The 8480-nt window shown below is 40.2% G+C and overlaps 1 protein-coding gene across 1 annotated transcript in view; it reads right to left on the minus strand.

The window, feature by feature from the left end:
• The window catches only part of DLGAP1 (DLG associated protein 1), a 719594-nt gene that overhangs the window by 429812 nt on the left and 281302 nt on the right, over positions 1–8480 (minus strand). The gene's annotated exons all lie outside the window — the stretch shown is intronic.

Genomic DNA, 8480 nt, shown 5'->3' on the forward strand with positions numbered 1-8480 from the left:
GTGAATCTCTGAATCGAATCAGGAGACCCATTAATCTCTCCAAATCCAATTGGAAACCTCCAAATCAATTCAGAGAGATTTGGAGAGATTCAGAGATTCGGGCATAGACTGTACAGGCAGGCAATAGGCTGTGCCAATGGGGGCAGCTAGGGGAGCAGCCAGATGAGCCCCAGCTTGAGCCAGCAGTCCCGGGAGAAGTCGCAGCTCATCTGGCTTCTCCCCAGTGGGGCAAAGCAGGCAGTGCTGGCAGCCCCGGGAGAAGCTACGGGGGCAATGATCGGGGAGCTGGGGGAAGGATTGGGAAGCTGGGGGAATGATTGGGGAACTGGGGGTTTGAACCAGGACCTGGGGAATGATTGGGAGCTGGGGGAATGAACAAGGGCTTTCCTCCAGCTCCTGGTTTGATTCCCCAGTTCTCAGTTCGAGTCCCCAGTTCCCCGATCATTCTCCCAAGCCCCCGCGGCTTCCTCCGAGGCTGCTGGCTCAAGCCGCGGCTCATCTGGTTGCTCCCTTGGCTGCGCCCGCACCAGGGTGAGGCAAGCAGTGCTGACAGCTCCGGGAGAAGCTGTGGGGGCTGGGAACAATAATTGGGGAGCTGGAGGATTGAATTGGGAACTGGGGAATCAAATTGGGAGCTGTGGGAACAAACAGGGACTTTCCCCCAAACTCCTGGTTTGGTCCCCCAGCTCCCAATCATTCCCCCCAACCCCAATGGCTTCTCCCAGGGCTGCTAGCACTGCCTGCCTCACCCTGGCAGGGCGGGGGGGCAGACAGCCAGACGAGCTGCGACTTCTCCCTGGGCTGCCAGCTCAAGCCGGGGCTTGTCCAGCTGCTCCCCCCAACTGCTCCCACCATCACTGCCTGCCTGTATAGTCTATGGCAAAATAAGATTCAGTGTCAAATATCTTCAGATTTGGATTCATCTGAATCGAATCGGGACAGTGATTCCAATCACCGAATTGAATCACTGTCCCTCCTAATTGCCAAATCCAAATCTGAAGTGAATACTTTCCACTTTGCACAGGCCTACTGTGCAGTAGTAACAAACTACTGGGCAGTAGTAATGAGCTACTGTGCAGTAAGCATCACCAGGCAACCATGCCAGGACACTATTGCACAGTAACACTGGTTACTGCACAGTCATTTAGTATTTGGTTATGCAAAGGCTTCTGAGGCACTGCAAAATGCACACAGTGCATGTGAAAAGGTTCTTGTGCTGTATATTTGCAGTGCGCAGCCAAAATTAGATACCAGGAAATCCCAGTATCTAAAAAAATAATGGTTTAAAAAAAAAGCAGCATGGTGCATGTAGCTGCACTGTGCACCTCCCAAAACCAGAGCCTGACCGACCAGGGCCACGTTCCAGCTGCCACAGGCTTCATGTGCCTGGATTGCCACTGCTGCAGCCCCAGGAGGCCCCCAAGTAAGGCTGCTGGGGCCAGCGCAGGTGCTGTTCCCAGCCTCCTCTACTCCACCTTGGATAATTTGCTGTGCACCAGAGTGCACATGTAGGGGTATTCCCTGGGGACAAGTAACAGTGGCACGACTATGTGCTGCTGCTATTTGTCCCTGGGGAAACGCATGTTCACGCTCATCTGAATGAGCCCTTTCCGTGTTGTCTTCCAAAAGATACTTTATGTGCAGGTTCAGAATGAAAATTGGCCTTCCTCCTAAAAATTTTAACTCCTTGAGGCAATTCAGAATTTCTGTCCGCCTACATCAGACAAACTAAGCAGCTTGCATATAAGTATAGTTATCTATCTTAGTAAAGAACTCCCAACAAAGCATTTGTGCTGAAATGCTCCACATTTTAATTTTGATGTTCAAAAATACCTTTATATATATACGTTTGGGGCAAGATTATTCTTATCTTCTGAGAGCTGCTTAGCCTATCTGATGTACTGGGCTTGAAATTTAAATTGCCTCAAATAAGTAAAAAATCTAGGAAGAAGGTCAGTTTTAACTCAAAACCTGCACATAAAGTATGCCAAAATAACCTTAGAAAGCCTATATTTCAACAATTATAACAACAACAACCTATCCCCAAAATTCACTACACACACATGAGAAATCAGTGGTCTCAGGATTCCAGACAAATGTTACAGATTCAACACACTAGGCATGAGGTAGTATAGTTATCTAAACCCAACTTTAGATATTCAGAGCTACATACCTCATGGATTAGCTGCCAAACCCCGAAAGACCATGGGTTGGATTATAACAGGATATAGTTAATTAACCACGTCAGAAACAAAATGAAGAATTAAAGAGAAAATTCTGCCTATGACAAGCTTTGTATCAAATGCGTCTGTGACAGAAGTGAGCCTGTTACAAAAGCATGAGCCTAGATATGTCTGCTCATCACAGACCTGCCTGCCTGCAACTAACACAACAGCTGTTAATGGAGAAGAAAAAAGGATCCTCACCTGGGAGAGGCAGGCTTGTGTGAACCATCTGGGAGAAGTTAGGAGACGTGCTTTTAAAGTAAAGGCTGAGGGATTCTGCTAGAATGTCACCCTTATTTTGTGCCAGATTCAGATATCTTTACTTACAACAAGCAACATCTTACTCCACAAATTGCTCTACTGACTTCAGTGGATTTAACTGTGGAGCAAACATGCTTAAGGTTATTAAGCTAGCTCTTACAGAAGAGTCCCAGGGCAGCAAAATGAGTAAAATCATTTTTCTGTGCTATTGCTTTGGGTAAATGGCTTGTCAGGATATATAATGTACAAATGTGTTCACTGGGTTTATGTTTCACTAAGAGTTTAATTCTACTATCATGACTGACACTTCAAGTCCAAACTCAGACACTGTCCAGGCTGTTTGATTCTAGGTTTACAATACTGACCATTAAATAGGCACAGCTTTTATTTCAATGTGTTTTTGTTAGGATATATAGGTCGTTTCTCCGGGTATTCTGTTCCAGTGCTTAACTGCCATCATTTTTAAACAGTTCTTTCCTATATCCAAACTAGATCTCCCATGCTGCAATTTAAAACTATTAAGACTGTGTAACACCTTTTGTCCTGTCTCCTGAAGCCACAGACAAAAGTCACCACTGTATTTATAGCCATATATTTGAAGTCTGTTATCAAATTCCCCTTTCCCCATCAACCCAGTCTCCTCTTCTTCAGACTAAATAATCTCAGTTCTTTCACCCTTTTCTCATAATTCATGCTTCAGAGAGATCTAATAATTTGTATTGCTATCAACCAGAATCTTTCAAATGTGTCTACATCTTTCCTTAAAAGTAATGCCCAAACCTGGACAGGTGAAGGGTCTTCAGTGCTGAACGGAGTAGAGGAATCACTTCCCCCGACTTGCAGGCTCATTCCTATTAATATAACTCAATATGCAATTCACTTTGTGAGCAACAACAGCATGCTGTTCTTTGTGGCCCCCTATAAGCGTTGGGGGTCCTCTTCTGCACTGCAATAGCCTAGCCATTCATTATCCAATTCATATGTGTGTACTTGATTGCTCTGTCTTCAGTCAGAGACTCTGTACTTGTCCAAAGCACAGACTTTTATTTGATTAAATTCAAACCATTTCCAAAGTGTCTGCAACTCTGCCCAACTTGGTGTCACGTGTACATTTCTTAAATGTGCATTCAATCTCATCCTACATGTCCTTAACGAAGATATTAAACAGTTCCTAGGAAGAGTCCTGGGAACACCACTTTAAATCTCCTCCCCTCCACTCACTGAGACATCAAGTTATTGATAATTACTCTTTGAACACAAAGATTGAGCAATGGGAGACTGTGTCAAAAGCAGACTCCTCACAAAAGGCTGCTTTTCAAACATTTCAGACCTATAAAAGAGAAAGTTTCCTCTAGCTATTAGAAATTTTAGAATTTACTAACATTTTTTATTCTTGTACAAGAGACCACTTTATTGTCTGAAGGGGATAAGCACATAGAAATGTGCCTGAGATAGTCGAATATTTGGCTTTGAATATTTTAAATGGTCAAAATATAGTCAACTTTTTAGAAATAAAAACAGTTTCTTTGACAAAAAAAAAATTTCTGTTGAAATTCCTTGTTTTTTTTATTGAAAAAACATAAATCTGAACAATCGTAGCTAAAAAATTTAGATTTTCTTTTTGCAAATATATATCTTAACTGAACAAATTTTAAAAATGAATTATTTATTTCAAAATTTTCCTGGAGTGTTTTTGAAAAACTCTCAATTATTGATCTCAAATCTAGGGGGGGGAAGTAAACAAGATACCCCATTTTTAAAGACATTTTAATTATTTTTAAAGCCTTTAAAAATATTTTTTCTATTAAAGCTTTTTCACAGAAAGTTTAAATGTATGCAACTAATACTGAATCCATTATATCTTGATTGAGAGTACTACGAAGATTACTATAAAATAACATCAACAGGTTCTTAAAAATGCAATACAATACAACTCTTTTGGGACGCAAGTTTGTTTTGGTAGATGTGATATCTTTTATTAGATCAACTAAAAAGTTGGAAAAAAGTTCTTTGCAAGCTGACGAAGGGTGTTTGTGCCTGCAAGTTTGAAAACAACTTTGTTCCAACTACTCAGTTGGTCTAATAAAAGATATCACATCTACCCAAAGAACCTTGCCTCCCTATGTCCTTAGACCAATACGACTACAACCAACAACCCTTCATACAACTCTTATAGCGTCAGAGAAATGTCAGTTTAAAAGGAAATGGCTTTGAATACATAAAAACTAGAAGCTGGATGGCCTTTATTAATGGATTATAAAGCCAGAATAGACTATTGTGGTCATCAAGTCTGACTGGCCACGCACTGAAGTCTATCAATACCTAATGGCTTCAATGTCTTTAGATTGCTAACTGCCTTTTCTTCATTTAGCCAGCCTTGAGGAAATCTGACTATAGTCTATAATTGAGGGAATGAGCCAGGAAGATGTGAAGTTGGTTCTCTGAGTCTTCTAAGTGCTAGTTACCTTAGTCTGAAATCAGGCAGAAAGCAGGGCAGTTAGATTCTAGCGGAACGTCCAGTCAAATACTCATGTGCAGGGGTGTACATTTGCCACGGCACAAATGGCAGTGGCACATATTTATGCCACTGCTTTGTGCTCCAGGGCACACCCCTGCACATGTGCTCCAACATGTGCCAAATTGTACTGGGTAGTGTAGGGGAGGCTGGGGCCAGTACTTGTGCTGGCCCCAGCAGCCTTACCTGGGGTCCTGGCTGGCAGGCAGAGTGTAGCTCAGGCTCTCTTTCTGGCATCACATGCTGCTGCCATGTGTGAGATGCTTTTTTTAGCAGCAGGGGTTTTTTTTGACACCAGGATCTCCAGTGTCAAATTTTGGCATGGCGCTGCAAATTAGCAGCGCAGCAAATGGTGCCCCCTTAGGGTGCCTCCTGCCTAAGACTTCTAAGTCTGCAATGTCTGAAACCCCTATCAAAGAGAGAGACTTCCTATGATTTATAGATAATAAAAAAAAATATGGAAAATAGTTTCCACCCTGGGTTTTCTGACTTTTTGTACATGGTCTGACATCACAAACCAGAAGAGAGAGAAATCTGTATCTCCTTCTGTACAATAGCAGGCATTTCATCCACTGTTTTGTGGGAGAACTGATAATGCTCACTCAGAGCATGCTGATAGCAACTAAGTTGAGTTCCTGCTGTTCTATAACATGATGGGTGGGACCTGTGTTGTGCCTGTCCCTAACTAGAACCTTTCCACCAAAGCAATTAATGAAATGGGCAATGATATGCGACCATGCCATTTGTAAAGCCATTGGCTATGCTTTTGAAGTTACTAAATATTTATTATGTGGGAATGGAAGTGGTGCAACAGGAGAAAAAATGAAAGCACAACTTAGTAAATAAAGCATATTAAAGCTAGTCATATGTAGGACACTTAAGGTGTTTTTTCATCTCTCTCAGCCTCATGAGAATCAAACAAGAGAGACAGACATATGTAATCATAGCATTAAGCAAGATATAATACATTTATATCACATTAGTGCCTAGAGATCTTGATGGATTTAGCCCTTCCTGCAGTGCCAAACATGCAGTAAAGGATTTCTCCCTCCCCCACTCTATTTAAAAACTGAAAGACAAGATTTTTGAAGAAAATGAGAAAGAACGTGCAAACAAGGTGTAGGTGGCTTGCTTTATGTCCATTCACCTCTTCTTTGATTTTAGGTCACACATATATACAACATGACATCCTTCCACTAGTTATTAGGTCCTCAAGCTATTGAAATTAAGTAAAAATTAAAAATAGCAATCCCTTTCTGCCTTCCTCCTCCCTTGCACTCCTCTGCACCCCCACCTCCATCCCCGAATCCACACACACTATTCAAGACAATCTGGCAGTGAGAAAAATGAGGGGAAAATTATTTTCCAGCCCCTCAATAATGGTAAGCTAGCACAAGGTTCCTACATATATCAATTCTATATTCTATACTGGGGATTAGAAAGCATAGGAAGAGTTGTTGTCCTTGGGTGCTGTTTGGCTCCCAAGGAAAGGCAAAAACCTCCTCGTATGTGTGAGGCTTACATTGTATTTATCTAGAAAGCCAGTTGCTCCAGAGACAGCCTTCAAAAGCCCACGAGGAAAATTAGTATCTCGTGAAGAGGAGATGCAAAAAAGATATGGAGCAATCTATAAAAAAGGCCAAAGATTTCTTCTCTTGACAGCCCAGACAAAGTTTTCCTATCTCTGTAACTGTAATGGTAAGACATTGTTGACCCAGTCTTTATTTCCATTGAAATGGGCATGTTGTGATCGATTACATTTCCTTACATATATTCGCTTGCAATAATATAACTGTAGCATAACATTGTTATTTGTTTAATTCTAAGATAAAAGGTCATTACTTAAATTATTTCACAATGCAAGATTTACTGAGCGGTAAAAACAAAGTGGAAGATCTCAGATTATTTCCTTATGAAACAAGACATCTTTTGGTTGTATACATTTTCTTGCTTATTAACTTGCATGAGAGACAAAAAACATTCTTGATCTGCATGATTCAGTGACTTTGAATTTTAATAGTCCCTTGAGCTAGAAACACTGTAAAAAAACTAATTTAAGAAGCAGTGTAAAAGACCTTGATGATGAAAAGTAGTAGTTGCCTGAATGAAAGAAGGCCGAATGAGTTCTAACCTGTAATATGAATGTGTCTCCCAAAAAAACATGCAGTATATAGAAAATAGATATTTACTAAGTCTGTAAACTAACCACTATTAAAATATAATGTATTATGAAGAATCTTTAAAGTATTCATTACTTTTGAAGAACACTGATGAAAACAAGTCTTTTTGACAGTTGGCATTTATTTTAACAACTGTCAAAAGGCTTTACGCTTCCAGGAAGCATTATCAAGCCGCCCAATTAAATTGTTAAAGGCCATCAAAGAATGCTAGTGATTGAATAAAGCAGTTAGAAGTAGATTCTTATCCTCATTGTAAAAGGGGCAGGCAAACAATAAAGGTCATGTGTTTAATTCTTAACCTGACACAAAGTCGATATGAAAAGGCTATGTGCAAGTCATGCACTGCACTTGCCTTTTCACCAGTCACCTACTGTTTTATTTTCAATTGAATCTTTTAAAATTAAATTAATTTAAAAGCTGTTACATTAATTTAGTTCTGATGAAAAGTACAGAGATAGGATTGTCACATAAGTGTGCCACTTCTTTACTCCCCTCCTCCCCCCTTTATGTTATGAACAATAAGTAGCCAACAGGCCTGGAGATTATCGGAAGCAGTAACCCAAGTAGTTTATCAGCCTGTAAATTAAACTGTTTTTCTTGCCCATTCTGCCAGATGCATCTAGCATGCTTAAATGGACAAACTGTATTTAGAATAAGTAGAGGGAAGAAATAAAGACACCTACAAATGGAGTTTACTCTATGTCTTTTATCTTTGTATAAAAATTATCATTACTGGCTGGCTGGTCAAGAATTAAAGTACACCTGCAGTGAGATCGTACAGAAGTATTTTGACAGCCCACTGCAGTAATTTTTAGAAATAAATCATGGGTTGCTCTGTTTTTAATAATCAGTTACAAATTTGTGATAACAAGATATTTATTTGCCAGATTTTTCTTTTAATGATGCACAAATAGTAGTTTTGGTTTGGAAAGAAAGTAGGGCAATAAAAAAGGGGAAAATTGGTGGTCATGGAAAAATATAACTAATACAGTTAAAAACAAAGAATATTTTAATGATTTACTTCCAAATTCAAAAGTAAATTTCTCTGCCGTTATATCAACAGCTTTCACATTGACTTTCCATGAACACCGATTGTCAAGTTTTACCATGATGAATCCTTTCTATAAGTAAATCCACTCAGTGTAAAATTGATTAAATTCTTCCCCAAAGTCAGACCTTAAAACCAGACTTCAAAGCACTTATATCCCACTTAAACCACTATTCTGAATATTATAGTTAAATGTACAGTGGCAGATCCAAGGGTGGGGATGCACTGCTGCACTTGCACCCCCCCCTTTG

Source organism: Alligator sinensis, unplaced genomic scaffold (assembly GCF_000455745.1).
Source record: "Alligator sinensis unplaced genomic scaffold, ASM45574v1 scaffold168_1, whole genome shotgun sequence".
NCBI lineage: Eukaryota > Metazoa > Chordata > Crocodylia > Alligatoridae > Alligator > Alligator sinensis.